The sequence below is a fragment of the Acomys minous genome (assembly GCF_964271855.1).
Source record: "Acomys minous genome assembly, chromosome: 1".
NCBI lineage: Eukaryota > Metazoa > Chordata > Mammalia > Rodentia > Muridae > Acomys > Acomys minous.
In genome coordinates, this window is record NC_140483.1 from 11,735,906 (window position 1) to 11,757,537 (window position 21,632).

The following is a 21,632-nucleotide window of genomic DNA, read 5'->3' on the forward strand; positions in this document are numbered from 1 at the left end:
CCAGAAAGCTGAAGATGAGGCTCCAAGGTTATAAAGTGTATTGGGTGACTGGTCAGGCAGTAAACTGTCTTAAGTCAATTTGTACATTTTGGAAGCTGCTAACCCACACTGCTAATTCACTCAGGAGTTTAAGTTTTATTCCTTCTCAAGTCTCTGAGGGGCATTGAAGGCAAGATAGTATAGTTTTACAACCAAGCTTAGCTGATTAGGGGACAAGATCGTTTTAGACCAAGATAAAGAAGTTAAGCTATTAGAGTTGAGATAGGATAGATATTGAATCTCATTCGGAAATTTAGACCCAACAAGACAGGAAAGACACTTACGTCAAACTAGATGAACGCAGATGGCCAAGTCATTATGAATGTAACATGTATAGAACTCATTATTCTCATGATGGTCACATGCTTCTCCCTGCTGTATGTAGTTTGTTTTATACATGTGTAACAAAAGTATTTTTAAAAAGGAAAAGAAAAATAATAATAAAATAATAAAATAAAATAAATCCAATAAACAGTCTATATATCTTGATCACACTTCCCTCTAGACGCCCTTTCAAATGTCACCACTCGTGTCTTCACACCTGACCCTTCCTGTAACCAAGTTGACTGATCTTGTTGGTTTGACCTTATCCATATCCTGTGCGGGTAGCCACAGCTGTAGTGGCGTGCAGAACACAGCATTTCATAGCACTCCTACTTCTCCTCCTCCTCTTCTTCCTCTTCTTCTTCCTCCTCCTCCACTTTCTCCTCCTCCTCCTTCTTCTCCTCTAGTCTTACACTCTTCCATCACCCTCTTTCACAACGTCCTCAATCCTTGGTTAAGGGAGTTGTTGATAGATTTGTCCTACTGGGGGCTGAGTGATACAATATAATATATAGATGATACATGATCAATAGTCACCTGTTCTCAGCATTTGACCAATTATGAGTCTCCACATTGCTGCCTACTGGCCAGGCTGAGAGCGTAATTACTTTTTCCATCCTTTCATCTATGATCCTTCACAATATTCTTATCTTATATGTATCTCCCTTAATTTATACATAAGGGACTTCCCAAAAGTTTGTCATAGTGGTTTGATTTTATTGTCATAATGTTTATTTTTATTGCCAAAATTGTTAATTTTCATTGTCATAATGGTTTGGTTTCATTCCCTAGGAAGTTATATCAATCCTTTTGATCTACTATAACAAAACATTTTTTAAAACTAGATGGCTTGCGAGCAACAGAAATCAGGGATGAAAGTCAGTGATCAAGCACTTATCCAGCACTACAAATGAAATTTAAAAAGAAATTAGAATTCTATTTTCACACTTGTAGAAGGCAACCTGTTTAAGATCTAGGCACCAACGAGTCTGGAATCGGCTGAAGGTGCTCACAGCCTGCATGTGTCTTCTCTTGGTAACACAAACAAGTGAGCCCTATCTAAATTCTTTCATAAGGGCGCTAAGGCCATTTGTAAGGGATACAACTCATCTCCCCAAATCTCCTACTCTTGGAACCTTAAGCTTGGCATCTGGGAGTCAACAAATTAATTTGGAAGAGACACACGCATTTAGCCCAGGGAGTTCTGTACCATCAGAAGTGACTTGCGTGGTCTTATCCTCATATGGAATCCCCACTTCGTACCAGCAATCAGGCTGACAGGACAAGGACACTCCCAACAAATGAAACAATTCAAACAGAAGGATGACAACACATCCCTAGAAACACAGACATATGCAATAAATTGCTTGCTAAAATCAGGGGCATTATCCAGCTGTTTCCAGGTGTTTATCTTTGCTTATCCTCTGGTTTAAAGTGTCACTTCTCTCAAAAACTTTGTGACTCCCGAGGTCCAAATTATACACTCTCACGGCTGCTGCACAGACTCCTGCTTATCTTTTTTAAAATATATTTTATTAATTTATTCATATTACATCTCAATTGTTATCCCATCCCTTGTGTCCTCCCATTCCTCCCTCCCTCCCTCTCATTTTCCCCTTACTCTCCTCCCCTACGACTGTGACTGAGGGGGACCTCCTCCCCCTGTATATACTCATAGGGTATCAAGTCTCTTCTTGGCAGCCTGCTATCCTTCCTCTGAATGCCACCAGGCCTCCCCATCCAGGGGATGTTTTCAAATATGGGGCACCAGAGTTCGTGTGAAAGACAGACCCCACTTTTTAACCATACCACGCTGCATCTGCTTTTTATTTGCCTCCATTATGCTCTTCCCACCAAAGCCCTACTCTGTGATGGTCCTACACCTGGGCGAGTGTGGGCCAAACACCTGCCACAAGCCGAGGACAGCATGATGAACACTTTGCCTGCAGGAAGCTGACCTGCGCACTGTTAGGAAGACGGAACGAAGCTCCCAGGAGGGCGGGGAGCCACACCTATGCTGAAGACTCTGATTGGCTGATTAGAATTTGTTGACTGTAGATACGACAGTGTTGCAGGTCCACAGCCAAATTGTCTCGGGCTGTCTTCAGTCCTTTCAATATCTAATTCATCGCCTACCTATGCCTCTGACCTAACATCCCTGTGAGCATCAGGTCGAAAACTTTTGGAATGCATTAGCTTAACAGACCATTAGCTACCACTGATCCAAAAACTAACAACGTTGTCAGATAATTTCTGAGGTATGTAACAGAAATTCCTCCACTATGACCTACCTTCCTGCTAGTTCCACCAACAGTTGCGAAATGCCTTGACTTTTGATTTTCCTTCATGTGGTAGCTACAAAAATTCTGTGACACCCTTCCCATGTGCATGACATTTGAAATCACCTGAGTCTATGTTCCTGGGCCATGGCCACTCCTAACTGGCCCGAAAATAAAGTCATACTCCCCTGAGGCGAGACCCGTCCCTACAGTGTGCAGCAGCACCCCACTGTGGGCTGGCAGCGCCTCTTCCAGTTGTAACGAGCAGACATCACCAGTTGGAGACATAACTTTGTGGCAGAGTGCTTGCCCAGCACACACAAAGCCCTGTGTTCAATCCCCAGCACCTCAAAAAAGGATGGAAATAAAAGAAGGCAAGGAGACCAGCACCCTATTGGGGTACAGGGTTATCGATCTCCTTCTGTGAGGCCTGTTCAGCCACCCCTTTACCCGGGCAGCATCTGTTTATCTTCTCTTTCCCGATACCCCCCACAAGCCTGGGAATAATGCCTTGGTTATCTTCTCCTGACCACTGCAGTCTTTCCGTGTGCCACCCCTTAAATAGAATTCCACTGCAGGACTATTAGGTGTTCCATAGCAGTCTCCTTTCCACACATGCCTCAGTGCCAAAAACTCTTGTTTGCTTCATGCTTGTTGCAAAATAATAAAATCTAAATTGAAAAAAAAAAAGAAAAAAATCTAAATTGTAGTCAGAATATACCATTTGTCAGGCATTTTGTTAAGACACAGTGAAAACATAAATGATGGATGAACAAATGAAAATATAAATTAAGCTATATAGTATCCAATATGTCCATAATTGCAGTAATCAGTTTTATATTACAAGTATTGTAAATATACAATACAAAGACTATGACTTTCAAAAAGTTTGTATACCATAATGTGCATTTTGCATGACAACTTTAATGAAGCTCATTCATCCATCTGTCATGATAAAGGGACTCATATAAGATGGTTCTGTCTTTAGGAATCATTTTTAAGACTGTCAACCAACATTTTTCACAGATAGAAAAAAGAACACCTCAATATTGAATATTTATTGACAGAATGCCAGGTGCGCGGTCTTTTCTGTGGTATGCACTAGATTTAACATAAACTCAGCCACTTTGAATGGCCCCATGTGAAAGGATCATGGAATTCTTTTTCCCAAAAGAGGCGGTGAGCCCAACAGGACATGTCTGGGATGCAGGCTGGATCTAACGCAAGGAAGGGACCACGATCCATTCTAACTAGTGAACCTTTTGCACTTTTTGTTCTTGCTTTCCATCACACATGCTCACCAGTGACCCCGTGAGCCCTCCCTGTCCTGGGGGTGCCTGGGAGCTCAGACCCACACTTGTGCGTCACTGACTCCTGGCCCTGCTACCAGGAGCCCTGGTCCTTCTGGGCAACCCAACTCAGGACCTGTAATCGCGGGAGGGGGGGGGGGGTAGGACAGGGGGAAGTGCTAAGCCCACATGATTTACCCAGGCCCTATTCAGCCTCAACCCTGGCCCCACAGTGATGGAGTGACCTCACAGAAGTGGACAGGTTTACTCTGGTTCCGTCCTCAGTGGCCACTCTGAAACTACATAAGGAGAACAGATGGAGCTGTAACCTCAAATGAATATTCATAAAAGGAAATCAATTAGCCACCTTCTGTGCCACCTGCCCTCTCAACCCGACTTAGCCCGCAGCTGTGAGAGACAGGGCGGTTCATACCCATGTCACCTCGAAGGCATTCACAGAGGCCAACAGCCCAGTGCCAACCTGGAGTTTTGGCATGCCTGGCCTGAAAAGATGGAACGTTTCGTTGGTTTTGACCTTTAAAGCAAGAACCAATGCCACAGCAAAGTGGCACACGGCAATGGAAACTGCAGGATCTTCCAAGCCGAGCCGCCGAGCCTCAGAGCCTCCCCCGGGTTCTGATGACCCCCACTCTTGGCCTTCCTCACCTCACCCACAGGGTGAGAATAACACCCCATTAGGTGGGGCTGATATACCAAATCTGAATGCCTTGTGCCACCAGAAATGAACAATCATTGCTTCCTCCTGCCCAACTAGGAGCGAGTTCTCATACACAGCATGAAAACTATTTCAGGACTTCAAAGTGGCTTACTAGGTAAAGGCTCTTGCTGCCAAGCCTGACAACCTAAGTTTGATCCTTGGAACTTACATAATGGAAGAAGGGAACTGACTCCTGTAGATTGCCCTCTGACCTTCACATACACTCTGTCCATCACATGTGTTCACATAGATATACATGAACATACATGCACATATATATACATACACACATACATATATACATAAATATACATACATTTATGTATACACACACATATATATACATATATACATACATACATACATACATACATACATACATACATACATACACATATATAAAATAAAAAACTGTTTCAAGGTGGGTGAGACAGCTCAGTGGGTAAAGCACCTGCAGTGAAAAACCTTGACAACACAAGCTCAATCCCCAGAACCTACATAAAGATATGTGTGGGTACACACTCCACAAACTTCGTGTGTACCCACACATATACCATACACAGACAATAATAAGTGCTTTTTCAAAGTTGTCTCACCCCACTCTGTGCTAATGGACAAAGATATGGGATTCCTAGAGAGTTCTGTAACTTTCCGAAGAGCTGAGGCCTGTTTAAAGAATTGATGCTGCCATATTTCTTGACTGTCAGTTTTAATAATAAAGCTCTCTTCTGTATATCCATCCGCCTAGAGAGCTAGCGTGGACCAAGCCACCAGGGCTTGCCTAGCATCACAATTACAGGCTGTCCTTGGAAGGGGGCTTTGCCGAACAGCAGAAATGAATGGAGCCGCAGTGTCAAGGTCAGTGATGGAAAACCCCATTTGCACAAGGGCTTCAATTTTACCTCAGACGACAGCAGGCTCCCTTTTCCATCTGCTCCTTCATGTACTGCTGTGTCTTTCCTCCTATAACTCAGGCCCCCACTCCCAGTGAGAGGTAAATAAATCAGTTACAGCTCTGCTGCCCCGGGCTCACAGTGTATGTGTGTCTATGTGTATGTGTGTGGATGTATGTGTATGTGTACACATATGTATGTGTAAGTGCATGTGTATGTGCACACGTGTGAGCATCTTCCACTTGTTTGCTGATGTCTGCAGAGGCCGGAAAAGGGCACATCAGAGCCCTTGGAGCTGGAGTTACAGGTGATCGTGAGCTACCCAGTGTGGGTGCTGGGAACCCAATTCAGGCCAACAACGCTCTGAACTGCTGAGTCAAGTCTTTAGCCTCCTGAGCTCATGATTCTCCACCCCCTCCCTGTTCCCAGCCTTGGCATAAACCATCCCAACATGGGGACCCCCAACTTCCAGCTTTTAATCTAATCCCTTCAGTGTAGAGAACAGTGACATTAGGGAACCTGACAGAAAAAAAAAACTGCTTCTGGGGACTGGAGTGTGAACCAGTAATAGAACACTTGCTTAACCAAGCACAGGGTCCTGAGTTCAAGCCACCGCACTGTAAAAGAAAAGCAAACCACGTCTACCCATCAGTGTTTTCAGTTTGTACTCAGGCTGCCTCCTTTTTTGTCTTCTTTCTTTCTTTGCTCACTCTGTCCATCAGGGTGTATGTATGCAAATGCAGCAGGTGGAAAGAAGAGTCCATAACTGATTCCCCCCAGGGGACAACCCTTAACTCCTGACTCAAGCCTGAAGAAAGAGAACTGCAGTATTCTAATCAAGGGCTCCAGGACAGCTCTTCTGTGCTGAACCACGACAGGAAGCAATTTGTTGGAGTCACCTGGGCCCCTTTTTGCCTTTCACACTGTCACTAGCTCAAACCCTATGAGCAAGGACAGATCACAGACACCGTGGGACCCCCTAAGTGCTGGATTCTGTTTTCACGTCATTTCTCACCTTCCTCTTGAGGAAGAACAAAGCTTGGCTGGGTGTTGCATGCGACACACCTGCCCTCCCACTCACCCAGGGAGGCTCTCCTAAAGCCTCATAAACAGAGACTGGACGCTGAAGAAAAGCGGGCAGAAAAAGAAACTCTACTGGTCACCGTTAAGGCATATCCAACCTGTGGCCCGCAGGCTATACGCACCCCCACAACATCTATGAGAGACTCTCAAAGCAAAATCAAAAATAGTATGGGAAATTTTCTGTAATTTTTAAAAACTCAATTGTGTAGTTCTCAAGTGTGAATTTCATCAATACCATGTCATGGTGTCAAAGGTGGTAGACACGTAGCTGTACATCACTAAAACCCCTAATGTGTCTACCTTGTGTTAGAAGTGGGAACAAACAGCAAAATCTTCCCTCAAACCTGCAGTTATACAGGCGAGCAGTTTAGAAGGGAGAGGGAAAGATGGGGAAAAAGGAAACTTTGCCTCATAAAACTACCACATCTGGTGGAAACCCAGGTGGATCTTTGCACAAGTTCCTGCCCGTACGCCTCCATCATAGCCTGGGGCTTTAATAAAGAGTCCTAAAAAAGAAAATGTACTGCCTTCTCCCCACACCTGGCATTCTGGAAGCTACCCTTCCCCTTACCCACTAGGGTCATACAATTTGAGCTCTGTACCCCTCTTTCCCACCTCCTGTCTGCCAGCCATGTGGTACCCCAGCTTCCTCCTTCTCTCCTGCCTCTAGTTCACAGCCTGTATGATCGCTGCCTCTATCCACCCAGCCTCAATCTGCTCCTCCCCACCAATGGCCTTGAGAACCACTGCTATTTAAATTGCATGAAACAGTTAGTCCATCAGGCTGCAGAGCTGCTGTGTGCGGACCTGGTCGCTGGCTCTCTTTGCAATACATTTTCCTATCGTTGTTCTAGAGAAACCCTGAAGAAAGTCATGGGATGATTAAGACAAATAAGAGAAAGTAAGCAAAACGCCCATGCCTCCTACACTGGAGACACAGGCTCCTTGCAGGCCAGGCTTCTCATATGACCACCAGAGCCTGGCCCAATTGGAAGGCCTTTGAAAGGCTGGGGATTTCGTAAGGCAAAGATGGATGAGGCCCCTGTGATCAGTTTGAAGGTCAGCGAGTCATGCTGTCCAGCTTTCAATCCATGGGGTGTGACATCTTGGCAGATATGGAAATCTCCATTATTTTCTTTTTGATAGCTACCCTGGACGGATTGCAGCCTACCTCGCTATATATATTCGGGTCCTGACAGTCCTGGAGAGTGCCTTTCCCTACACAATGGAGGCATTCTCCATCTCAGCCAGTGATCCAAAGCTGGGACAGGGCTGGCATTCAGGCACAGCAGGAAGGCACTCAACCATTGCTGGGGAAAGGGGGCACTTGTTCTGATCTGAAGGTTCAGGAGAAGCAAGCACCCTGCACCCTCTCTGTGCTGGCTGCTTCAGATGCTGGGCACTTTCAGAACTGCTGAGCTTCAGACACCAGCCCAACTGTGAATGACCAGACACACACACACACACACACACACACACACACACACACACACACACACCCATCGTCCCCTCCCTGGCTGTCACTCAGGGAAACAAAACTAAAGGCTGGACATGGTGGCATAAGCCCATAATTCCAGCGCTCCAGAAGAATGAGATAGAACGGTCACAGGTTCCAGGCCAGCGTGAGCTACAGAGGGAAATCTTGCCTGTGGAGAGAGGCCACAAAAAGAAGAAGAGGGAGGAAGGGGGAGATGGGACATAAATTCTAATCCACATTCCACACACAAAACCATGCACAGATTCTCTTCAAAAGATAATTAGCTCCCTACCGTGACCCCAGGTACCACGGATTGCACATAGGCAGCCGATGTGCTCAAGCTTTTTTCCATGTACTATGTACCCTTAGCTGACGGTCTTCCCCTCTCCTTTCCCACACATAGGCTGACCTCAAGGAGCTAGTAGCCACCACCCTCCCCACCCCCCATGCTCCCCACCCTCCCCAGGGGAAGCCCCTCCTGACTCAGCCTAGACTTAGAAACCTAACTGCTCTTGCCCACTACATCTGCCTGGGGTGTCCTTTCCCTGTCCTTGCCTTTTTACCCAACAAGAAATTCCCTCTGTGAGGTTGAGGCTGGACTAGTCTACAGAGCAAGTTCCAAGCCAGGCCCGACATAGTGAAGCCTTGTCTCCAAATAAATAAATATGAGAGAGAGGATGAGAGAGAGAGGAGGGAGAGAGAGAGAGGGGGGGGGAGGGAGAAGTAAAGAAGGAAGAGGAAGGAGGAAGGAAGGAAGGGAAGAAGGAAGGAAGGAAGGAAAAGAAGGGAAGAAGGAAGGGAGGGAAGGAAATGGGAAGGAAATATTAATTCCTGCTTCTGGCTGGAGAGATGACTCGGTGGGTGAGAACATGGGCTGTTCCTGCAGAGTTCAGTTCCCAGAAACCACACCCATTGGCTCTCAAGAGCCTGCACCTCCAATTCTAGAAGATCTGACACTCTCATCTGGCCTCCACGGGAAGAGTGCTCATGGGTACAAACCCACAGTTCACACACACACATACACACACACACACACACACACACACACACACACACACACACAAACACACACTTTTAAAAGCTTTACAAACTACTCCTTTAAAAGGCCACATGAAGGAAACCGTTGTCAACTGTGCTGCAAGGGCAGATTTGACAGGAAACACCTTTTTAACACAGGGAGTGTCAAGAATATGCAGAGAGGAACAGGGGTGAGCACAGTAGGGCTTCAGGTTCTGACTTCATGATGACGGTGCTGTCCTCAATTGTCTGGCCTCCATCTTCATCCTGAGGACCCAACCCTGTAGGCAGCGCTATTGAGCCCCAGACCAAGCCCTACCCCGCTGGCAACCCCTGGACAGAAACACCTCTAATATCACAATCTGGGGACCGGTGCCCGCAAAGCCCTTCGTCAGACATTTTCTCCCGTTGGGTTACAGTGGCACCCCAGTAGAGCACGGAATACGTTTCCTAGCCCTCCAGAGCTTCAACACACACAGAGGGGCAAGGACTTCCTCAAAGTGCGAGTGCCATAGCGAAGGCCATAGGCTCCCCTACCCCGTCTAAAAGTCACGACGCGCCAAGCCCAAGGACAGCCAACTCTTTCTCATAGTCACCTTTGAATTTATGGCTATGGGCCTGGCCGCTTTTCAAGCATTTCTCTTGGCAGAGACAGATCCCTGCAGGTAGATGATCTTACTGTGTCCATAGGAAAGAGGGTGCTAAACTTGCACCCGACTTGACTGAGCCCCTCTGTTTCACACCTCATTCGCTCCTGCTTATTGGTTGAAAATGGGAGAGGCAGACCAAGACTGAAGTATCAGAATCAGAACCACCATTTACTAACTCTGCATGCTTAAGCTTGACCTTGCTAAACTGCAATCCTTGATCTGAGAAACAGAGATTAAAAAAAAAAAAAAAAAAAAAAAAAAAAAGCATGTTGCTTGGAAAACTAATGCCCAGAAAGTTCTCTCTATAAGTGCCTGGCCAGGTTCCTGCAAAAGAGCTCAATTGTACATCTCGTTATTTAATTCAACTTCCCCAGATGTAGGTACTGTTTGTGTAAAAGAGAAAATTACAGTCAAGTTTTTAAAATCTTGGGTTAAGCTAATTGACGCCTGGTGTGACAGCAAAGTGCCTACAGGCCTAGCACTCTCTGAAGGTGGAGGCAGGGAAATTAGATAGCTCCGGCTGGCCTGGAACGCACAGGGACCTTGAGTGCTGAGATTAAATGCCTGCTCCATTGCACCCAGAAGAACTCAGAACTTTTAACTTGTCAATATATTATCTGTGATGCTCCAAGAAGTGTCCGTCTTCAGGCTATTTGGGCCACCGCCAGCACGGCCTAAGCACCACAGAGCATCACTAGGAGGCAGTGGATGATGACGGCCTTGAGAAAATGTTGCTTAAAATGAAGAATGTATCACTTCCGTGTCAGTTTCCCAGATGGCCTTTGCTCTGGAGTCTGCATGGCCCTTTTCCCCACCTTGAGAATAACCATCACCAAGAATTAAACCCAAATCACATCCCTGCTTCAAGACAAAAGGCCCGCTTACCCCTCTTCTTTCTAACATAGACCTCAGCATTACCCACGCCCGCTACCCTCACTCTTCTCATCGCTGAGAACAGGCACCTAAAAGAAGCAACGCAAAAAAGAAAGGGTGTCTTTGGGATCGTGGTATGAGTGGTGTGAGGCTAAAGCCCGTCACGGAGGCCGGCATGGCCGAATCGAGGCCTGGAGCTGCCGATGGGAGCATGAGGCTGCCTGTTCTGCGTCAGACCAGCAAATAGGAATAAAAGCGGAAATGGGTCCCCGGTAAGCTCAGGTCCGTCTCCCAGAAACCTGCCTCCCGCCGATAGGCTCCACCTCCCAAAAGGCCCACAACCTCCCAAAACAGCGCCACCATCTGGCAAGCAAATGTTTAGACATGTGAACCCGTGGGGGTCATTCCTGCTCAAAACCCAGCGGCCCACATCTCTGTTGATATTAACACTTGCTTTTCTGGAAAGACCTGAACCAAAAAATAAAATAAAATACGCGCGTAGGGAAGATTTGTTTGGCAGTCTATCAGATTTGTCTGCCTGCGTCTACGCACCCTCCAAATTTACGCTCAGTAGGGGTTCTTGTGCCTACTGTGGCTGTAGAACTTTCAAGCATTTTGACTAACTTCGCATGCTCCTCTAATGGGAGCAAACTGACGACTCCCATTGCTTTCTGCCAAAGAAAGAAACTGAGAACAAGGACATTCGAGCCAGAATAGAAACAACGGTCAGAGTTGTTCCTGGCCCCCCACCCCCCCTCACCCCCACCCCCACCCCCAGACTGAATCCTGTGATCGTGGCTTCACTTCCTCACGTCCTGGCAGACTGCAAAACAAGCTGATTCTGCTTGCAAGGGGTTTTCAGGCTGCCAAGGGAAGGGATTAACGGGCATAACGGGCATGGCCTGCAGTCCTTCCAACTCGACCTGGCGTGAGGAGCCACTACAGACACTTTTGCCCAACAAAGCCTCGCCTAGAGTCTTGCCTAGCAGCTCTGTGCTTCAGTTTGCGGATTAGATCCGAGGACAGTTTATCCCTGCATGCAGGTGAGGATGTCAGCGGACTCCCCTTCACGCCTGTCTCCTGGACCTGGTGGCACACTTAATCCTGCTGCTAAAGTCAAATGCAAAACACAGGGAGAGCAACTCAGAGGGGTGGCCGTGCTGGAGACAAGGAGCTGTGAGAGAAAGAATTAACTTGCCCTCGACTGTTCCCTGCTCCTTCCAGCTGCTGTCCTCGCCTCTTCGGAACACCTGGCTGCAGCCACCTGTCTCAGTGAGGCAGCTGGTTAGTGCTTCAGAGCAAAAAGCCATCTTCTGGTGGCTCAGAGGGTACATGCGTGTGCTTCCAGGTGTGGCCATTGGAGTTCGCTCCCCCAGACCCACGTGGTAGCAATAAATGACACCTGTGGGCTATCCTCTGACCTCCACGTGTGTGCTTTGTACCCACACATAAACTCACACAAATAAACAGATAAGTAAATAAATACATAAATGTAAAGAAATATTGTTTAATTTCTTTAAAGAACCACCTGCTGAGAGTCACACACTGAGAAGCTTGTGTGGGATATGACCTCACACCACCTCTGGGAATTGCAGCTTTCCATTGGCCAGAGATAAAAAACCAAGCCCGACAGGTTAAAACGTACCCAGGAATACCCAGGGACAGCACTCATCACCCAGGTGAGGCCAGAAGTGACTGAGAATGACACAGCTAACCTGAACTAGATGGCACAAGACTCAGTCATTGTCATGTCCAGAGCCTGTTATTTCACCGGACGTGAGAGGTGTGCTCCCGGCTCTGTCATGATCTTGCGTACCTAAATCCTCACTCGCAGACTGCTTCCTGGCACATAGCAAGCATTTGGATGACGAGAAGCAGTCTCTGTAAGACTCACAGGATTACGTTAGGCCTCTGTAGGAGCAGCAGACATGTGTATTGGTCACTTTTCTTTTTGCTGTGATAAAATCCCATGACCAAGGCAACTCATAGAAAGTTTATTTGGACTTAAAGTACCAGGGGCATAAGGAGACATGGTAGCAAGCAGCAGGCTTGGTGACAGGAACAGGAATCCGAGGGCTCACCTCTTCAAACCACAAGTGCAAAGCAGCAGAAAGCAAACTGGAAGTAGGCAAGGCAGTTTTCCTCTCAGAGCTCACTTCTAGTGTACTAATTCCTCCAACAGGCCACACCCCCTAAACCTTCTCAAACAGTTCCATCACCTGGAGATCAGGTCTTGAAATTTCTAAGCCTTTGAGGCACATTTTCATTCAAACCATATCTCGTCAACTGCCTCATATGTACATTAAACTAGACAGTCAGTCAAAGCCTCACATCCGGTCACTTTTCCCTAGCCAGGGCCTCTGGATAGCCAGGCCTTATCCTCAGACTCCACATCAGCGTTCCTGAGCATTCTTTGCCCATCTCTGACGTGTGAGTAATTCATTGCTACGTCTGTCTCCTCTGGTCAACAGGAACCGTCTGGACACGATGCAGGACTTAAGCTTCACGCTTCTCCAGCGCATCACATCCCTAGCCTACGGCTGGTCTGAACATCAGTGACCACTGTTAAAGGCCAATCATATAGCCAACTTGAACAGCATCGCCCGGATCTTCAACGTAAGCTGTTAAAATAGACATCAAAATATGTACAGCCATCTCCCTGCTTCCCTTAACACGAGGCCTTAGACGCAGCGCTCCAGGTCTCATTTCTTCCTCCCACTTATCTATTGACTTCACACGCCGTGGATGTACTGCAGGAAACTTAAGCCTCCATGTCGTCCCTGCATCTCTGGCTCCTGTGCCTCAGGTTCTGGGCTACGGATGCATGATAAAGCATCTTCATCCTGTGCTGCTTCCTATTAACGCAGACAGCCAGAGAGGCCTGCTCATCTCTGTGGGTGGAGAACTAGACATGAAAACAGAAAACTAGCTCCCAGCCCAGGAGGTTCCCGGGGCTCTGCACTACCCAAAGCACACTGCCATTCTGCCCATCCTGTGGTGTCCACAAAAATCTACGTTCAAAGCCGGAGAGAGGCGGGAGGTGAGGCCCAGAGCCACCACTGCTGCCGTTTGCTGTTCCGACTCAGTGCCCATGCCTGTACTGAGCAGTGCAGAAATTCCCTATGCTCCACAGGGATGCTGCGCAGGCTACCTAGTGCCACCCACAGGCCACGTGCAGCCTCGGGAAGAAGAGACTGGCCATCAAGTGGATGGTGTGGGCTGGGAGGATACAGGTGACAGTGAGCTGAGGTGGAGGCCAGAGCTGTAGGTACAGGCTGATGGTAGGGTATGAAACCCTAGAACTCCTTTATTTGCCCTTCCAGAAAGAGTAGGCAAGGCTCAAAGCGTAGCTCCCCTATTATAAGCTGTGAAACTTGAGACAGCTCCTTTACTCTCTCCAGCTCTTTCTTTATCTGTAACTGGAAGCTGGTGGCCCCTTGTCGCAGGACTGCCATGAGGATTAGGCTAACAAGTACACATACATGTGTTGGGGCAAGACCTAACACGATGTAGTAAAAATTTATTGTTGTTGTTGTTGTTGTTGTTGTTGTTGTTAATCTATAGACAATGGTCTTTCTGATCATCTGACCAGGGGACACACCACTCCATCCACCCTCATTCACCTGACTCTCAGCCATTTCTTCAGTGAACACCTGTTGTGTACACCTTGACCTCTGTGTGGCTCAAATCAAACTCTTTCACAGCCCCGCTGTGTCTTCTGTGAAGTCCTCCTGGCTGTCGCCCATCACCGGCAGGTATGCCCACCCCTCCTTAATCCCCAGAGCACTTCCTGCTTCCTCTCTTACAACATTCTATACTTTCTAACTCAAACCATTCTTCCAAGATCCCTCAAGAAAGAAGCAGTGGCTGAGCCATATTCGTGTTTCCCACAGCAGAGGGGAACCAGGAGAGGAGAGCCGGGCTGCTCACTAAAGCCTGCTTGAGAAAGACAGACAGGAGGCTCTCAGTCAGCAAGGCGTTGTGCTGTAGCAAAGATATTTACAAATGTTTTATAATGTGCATCTGTGTGCATGCGTGCGTGCGTGCGTGCGTGCGTAGGTCAGAAGACAACTTGTAGGCGCTGTTCTCTCTCTCCACCATGCGGTTCTAGGGACTAAACTCTCAAGCCATCAGTTTGCATCTTTACCTGCTAAATTATCTTGCCGCCCTCTAGAATTATTTTAGTCAAACAAGCAAACAAAAAACCCTGTCACTGTAAATACAATTGAAAGAAAGAGGAAGGCCCCAACCCCAGTACTCTCCTCGGCCTTGAAAACCTCTCTCCCACCTGTGATCCAGGGTAGGCAGGTGAATATAAGTCATCAAACCTCCAGAGAACACGCCTGCACCCAACTGCAGCCCTGAAGGGTCCTTCCTGCCGCATAAAGTCTCCGTTGTCCTCCTTAAAATGTCCCCAACACCACCAAAGCCAACCATCTCATCCCACACTTCACAGTGACCTGTGAGTGTTCTCACTTCCCCCCCACTCCACCCCCACTCTCTGCCCATCTGACACCTCAGGAGAGAGGCAGGCCCTGCCTTCCAAAGGCCAACTGTCCTGCCTCAGGACTATTCCTTTCAGACCTAGATCTGTTCATTTGATCTCTTCTACACTAATTAAGTTCAGTTGAGAAGAACTCGCTTCTCAGATCGTATGTGTGAGAGGGTCCATAGAGTAGAGGGCCTGGTTTCCTGAAGGCAGTGTCCCTACTTTTGGTCCTGCTCAGATGATCCTCGGTACCCTGAGGTAACATGGTGTAAAGTGGGTATCCACAGATGAGAGAAACATCAGAAAGATGATGGCAATGTCCCAGCATGTGGCACTCAAATGCCCACATGGATTTCACTTATTAGTTTATCTCTACATGAGAGTGGGCGACTTGGGCACTCCTCACTCAACCAGGCATAAAAAAAAGGAACTCTGATTTTTAGAACAGAGGTCTTTCGGGACCATGGCTAATGTGGCATGACCTGGAAAACAGCAGTCCATCCACGCATACCCCGCCCCACGTTCCTGGTAGCTACAGCTGGAGACTGCACTGTTGGGTGTAGCTGAGAGGCACAGGCATCATCAACTTGTACAGACTTGCATTATGATCATCCACGAGGCAGCACTTGTCACCCGCAGAACCTGAAATGTATGCTGTTGTGGAATGCAAATTTACTGATTCCATTATTCGGGTATATAAATCCCATTTATAGTTTGCTGTACTGACTTACTGCTTTCACTTGTCTGTGAGCAGTGGGTCTCTCCAGAGACTCCTGGGAACAGAGCATGGCACACACCCAAAGGTCATTCACATTTTTAAGGAGCAAACTTCTTTGTTTTGGAACACTGTCTTCTAGGCATAGCTCACAGCCGTTGTCATGACCTGCACAGGACAAGGCCATCAGCCTCTCAGGAGAGAAGAGAGCTCCAGAGGCCCAACTCCTCCCCAAGAAGCTATGAGCAGCTAATGGCTTCTGGGGTAGGGACAGTCTTTCTTCAGTGTACAGCCACTGCCAAGTTGCCTGTGCTCCAGCAAACAACCTTTCATCCACACTTCTGTAAGCAGTCCCAGTGAAAGGCACTAGGGCAACAGCAAGACATGAAAGTTCAGGGAGAATATATTGAGAAGAATGAGGGGACCAATAATGTTGAGAGGGAGACAAGAGAGGGTGAATATAGTCAAAATGCTTTAGATACATGTGTGGAAATATAATGAACCCCGTTACTATATAAAATTCATATATGCTAGTAAAAGTCATTAGTCATTTCCTACCGCCCTTCTGCCTACTTAGCCCACCATCTTTCTCCATACTTTTCTTTCAGTCAAATCTCTGCCACAGTGACCGCCACTGAGGCCAGTATTTAACACTTCCAAAATATCACATTCTGCTCAGCAGCATTTTCCAGCAACATAGCTCTCAATATTGGGGGGACTTTTTCTGAAGCATTTCAAACTGCTACCCAGCCCCTTTTTTTCTTGAGTCTTTTGCTCAGCTCCCAGGCAAGGAAGCACAGACCAACTATCAGAAACAACCCGATCATGTTACAACTGCACTTTGACAAAACAGCCACAAGCTAGAATCCCAGCCCCAGGACTGACAGGGAAAACAGGGGCCTGGGTGACAGGGTCATTCCATCTGAACCATCACTTCAGACAACAGTCACCTGGGCACCAGATGGCTCTGATTCACCTGTGAGGCCAGGCCTGCTGATTTAATTGTGTGTTTTGATCATTTGGAGTCTGCCCTCAGAGCCTCTGGCAGCAAACATCCTTTCCACCAGTTCAAGGGGGGAAAAATGGACCTGCTGTGGCCATGTTTGCTTCACTGGGCTGCTGGCTTATTTTAAGAACGAAACCTTTCCTGTCACTCTATTTTTCTCTCTCAGGAGTATGTGTACTTCAAGAGTGACAGGAATAATTTGTAGCCAGGGCAGGGATCCTTTTATGTGGTGATCTAGCGCCACCTAGTGACTACTCATTTAACAGCAGCCAAGAGGACAGCAGGATACTCTTGGGAAAACAGTTTTCTCTCCGGTAAGTTTCACATTAAGTTTTCTCTACTTATTCACCAGGCACACTTTGTCTGGCAGCCTTGTGCTTTTTATCTTTAATGTAAATAAACTAAGACTCATGTTACCAACAAGGAATCCTAGCGGGCTTTTTATTTTCCAGTCCTCCCTCACCCTTTCTCCTTGGCAGCTGTCATGACAGACAAGCTAATGCTGTCTCCAGGTGTCCCAAGCACAGATGTGAAGAAAGATGGCCCTCCCAAGGGGCCTGATGCAATCGTCTTGTCTTTATTTAACCTTTTAGACCAAAGTCTCTAAACTTGGAGTACAAGATTACCGTCTCGGTACCATGTGACCATAGCCTGTCACATCCAAGAGGTAGAAAATGTTTCCACGGTAGCCTAGAATAGATAGGCTGCCCCATGCACGAAGCACAAGCTGGTCGCCCTCATTTGCAGCTCCAGAGTCCCAGCCCCTGACAGACTTTTAGAAACTGGGATTTCTTGCCCTTGGCACCACCGAGTCAAAGCAGTCTGTGGGACTGACCATTCGCCTGTCGTCCACCCAGGAGATAACAGTAGCATCCCCTATCTCACCGCATGTGTGGAAGCAGTTTTGGCCACAGCAGTGGAACTATGGGCCGAAGTCCCATGGTCTCTCTCCCTTCCTGCGCCTTCTGTTGTCACTGTTTGTACAAGTGACCCTCCTCCAGCAGGACGGCTCCACCTACAGTTTGCAGGAACAACTAATAATAAAAGAATTTCACGACCCATGGTTCACTAGGACCTATACAAATGCCTCCATGAACATCTTCATCATCTTCCATCCAAAAGCATTTCGATTAGAGGGGACAGTGGAACACAGGTGGCATGAAAAGGTGCAATATAATAAGGGTTAAAGAGGTCAGGGAGTGAATTAGCCAGAAAGATAGGTACATAAAAACACCTTATGAAATCCCACTAATATAAAGATTATATACTTGTATATATATTTAAAATCTTTAAATTAGTGGGATTTCAAGTATATATATGAAGTACATATATATAATATATGTGTATGTATGTACATATGTGTATGTATATATAAATATATATGCATGTATATTATATATATAAAACAAACATACCCTGCATGAGTGAATAATGCAGCTCCCAGAAGACATAATTTATAAATGAAGGTCTCTGTTCCAGGCAGGCCATCCCTCCCTATGAGGTGTTGGCTAAAGAGGCCCCAGGGGCACCCAGAACAACACGGGCTAAGGCCATCGCTCTTGGCGACCTTGTTGCTGAAGACATCGTTCGATTTTGATGCAGAACGTAGAGAAGGCGACCTTGAGCTGACTGGGAAACTGTTAGCTAGCTTACACCGTGCCAGCGGTGCTATGCAGGCCTCAGGAGGAGAGATGTCACCAGAGATCTCATACAGCTGTGAACCTTGCAGGCAACAGCGCTGACCTGGTGGCCAATCGTGCCCACTGGAATATAACGGCACAATAGCTAAGCAGGTAACCAGCCACTTCCTGATTGGATGCAAGGCCTGCTCCACAAAGAGGAATTTCGTGCCTGATACCGTAAGGCTGGCCCAAAGCTCATGACTGAGGAGATCATAGGCCCTGTAGAGGGGTGGGGGTGGGGTACTCACTGTTGGGTATTTTGATTTGTTATGTTTTGCTAAATGGTCATACTCTCAAACTACCCTCTAAATGTGTTTATGCCCATAGATTTGTGCTGCTCTCAACTTTAGTCAGAGACGCCTCCTTTTGCAGCAGATCATGGTTCATGTAGAAACATGCAACAGGTCAAAGTGCCAAGTATAAATATCTGAGTGCTCAGCTGTGGACACATTATCTACACCAACCTCCTCCCATGAACCAGTGCTGGGGTGGGGGTGGGGCTTCGCAGAAGGGGCAGACAGAACGTAAGAGCTGGCCACTGGAAGGAGAGCTGTGCAGCATTGACTTTGAGGCACAGCGTGGCTGCTGCGTGCATCAAATCTCATTAGTTGTGATTACCTGTCCAAAATTAAGCCAGTCGAAATAACAGCATGGATAGGGGAGAGGTCCCCAAGGCCCCACCATCCATATGGGAGAGGTTATGGGGTAGCTGCTGAGAGAGGAGGCGTCATTCTCCTGGGGGACGTGGCCACTGACAGGTCACTCATGCCCTAGTGGATGGCCCCACCCCCACGTGCATACTGGCACTGCTAATTGGGTTCAAGGGGTAATCAATAACAAAAAATAAAAATAGAAGACTTGAAGCTGGCAGGGAGAATGGTCAAGGCACTGTATAGAGCTGGAGGCAGTAGGTGAGCGGGTGTAAGCAACAGTTGCATACGTGTATGAAACTCCCCGAGAACAATGTGTCGCTTAAAACAAATAAACAAACAAAATTTGCAACTGGAAAGGGATTCCTAAGATGTTAGCTAAACTGGGGGTGCTTCTAGAGAAATACACATGGTTGCCAGGCATCCTTGCTATGTTTTAGAAGTGGCTCGGGAAAAAGAAAAATCCTGGAATGCAACGAAAGCAAGAAGAGGGCAGGGGGCGGGGGTGGGGATTTACCGGTAAGCTAGGGAAAGTACTTGGCCTCTCTAGCAGCCCGGAGGTTTCCAGAGCTGCAGTTACGCGGATCGGCCGGTGAGAGGTGCTGTGGAGCCGCCCAACGGCGGCTGGGAGGAGGAGCCGCTGAGCCTCCCACACTCGGCCTTGGCCACGTGGCACCGGGACCCGGACACCGCCCTGCGCTGTGGCCGACACGTGGCAGTCTCAGTCGGCCAGCCCAGCCTTGGTCCAAAGTACTGTCCTCCTCAAGGGCCAAGGCGGGGGAGGGACTCCCGACTGCTTTCCCGGTTAGAGCCATTCTTATCCAGGATGCTAGAATTCTCTAGGAGCAGAGGCACTTGGGATAGAGGACCAAGAATCTTTCCTGAACTCATGAATTTTTACCCAGACTCTCGGGGCCAGGGCTTGATAATTGACTGTACTCCAGAGACACCGACTGAAGGCCACTTGAAGCATGACTGGACAGAATTGAGACGTGTACAAACACACCTCCGCTTAGAAAACTTAGACCCCCTCTCCCACCCAGATCTAGCCAATGGACAGGACATTCTCCACAGTTGAGTGGAGAGTGGGGTCTGACTTTCACACATACTCTGGTGCCTAATATTTGACCACGTCCCCTGAATAGGGAGACCTGGGGGCACTCAGAGGAAGGATAGCAGGCTACCAAGAAGAGACTTGATACCCTATGAGCATATACAGGGGGAGGAAGTCCCCCTCAGTCACAGCCATAGGGGAGGGGAGTAAGGGGAAAATGGGAGGGAGGGAGGGATGGGAGGATACAAGGAGGAGATAACCACTGAGATGTAATATGAATAAATTAATAAAGTAAAATTAAAAATAAAAAAATAAAAGATTTAAAAAAAAAGAAAATTTAGACCCAAAGAAGAAAAGGACTGTAAACCATATCGTCTGGAAGGTTTAACTTCTTAGTCTGTTTGAACATGCTGGATGAAATAAAAGTTATAACTATAATTAATTTCCCCTATTTCGTCAGTGCGGTTTTAGCTTGTCAGAATGTAATGCTATCCAAGGTGCCTCGGAAACTCTGTGAACCCTTCTACCAAACGGAGAAGAAAAAAAAGAAAGTTCCCAAGAACACTTTAACGCATTTTCAGGAGCCACGGCAATCGTGCGCACAGCTGTAACTGACACACCCGGGCACACCTCTCTTTCCCTTCTCTGGTTAGCACCAATGCTTTAATCTGTGATTAAAAACCTCTTGATAATAAACTCCAGCTCTAGGGTCTCTAACCAGAACTCCGCGAGGCTGCTGTGGGTGCAGCGGAGCCACCGTGCCCTACACCGGCATCACCGCAGCTGTCATGACCAGCTTTTCATTCTGCCGCCGCCCCGCCCCCACCTCACCCCACCCCCATCCCACCAGTTGGTCTGCAAGCACCTGTGCGCCTGTTTTCGTTTTCTTTCCTTTCTGAGCCTTTCAACTCCATAAATTACATGGAAGCTGGCCTCACTGTGCATTTTAGGCTTTTAACAGTCCTAAGACCTCCGTTCCATGAAAGCTCACTGCTTGGCTAGTTCATCCACAACTCTGGGCCAGGAGAACTCTTCTGTCCCTTCCCGTCCATCCCCCCCCCCCCGTCCCCCCCCCCCTTCCCAGAATTTCAGAGTACTCATTCACTCCTGCTCTCTAGACCCACCCACCATCCTGCCATTCAAAAGAATTCAGAACTGGGCTGCAAATGACCCAAGTTCAGTTGTCAGCACCTGTAACTCTGACAGCAGGGACTCCAAACGCCTCTTCTGGTGTCCATGGGCATTGTATTCAACACATACGGGTAGACACACATGCCCATAATTAAAAGCAAAAAATAATTTTTTTTAAAGTAGTTCAGAATGCCTTAAATCTGGTTAGTTTAAACACTACCAACCTAGACTTCTGCTTTGAACAGAGACTGCATGGGCAGGAT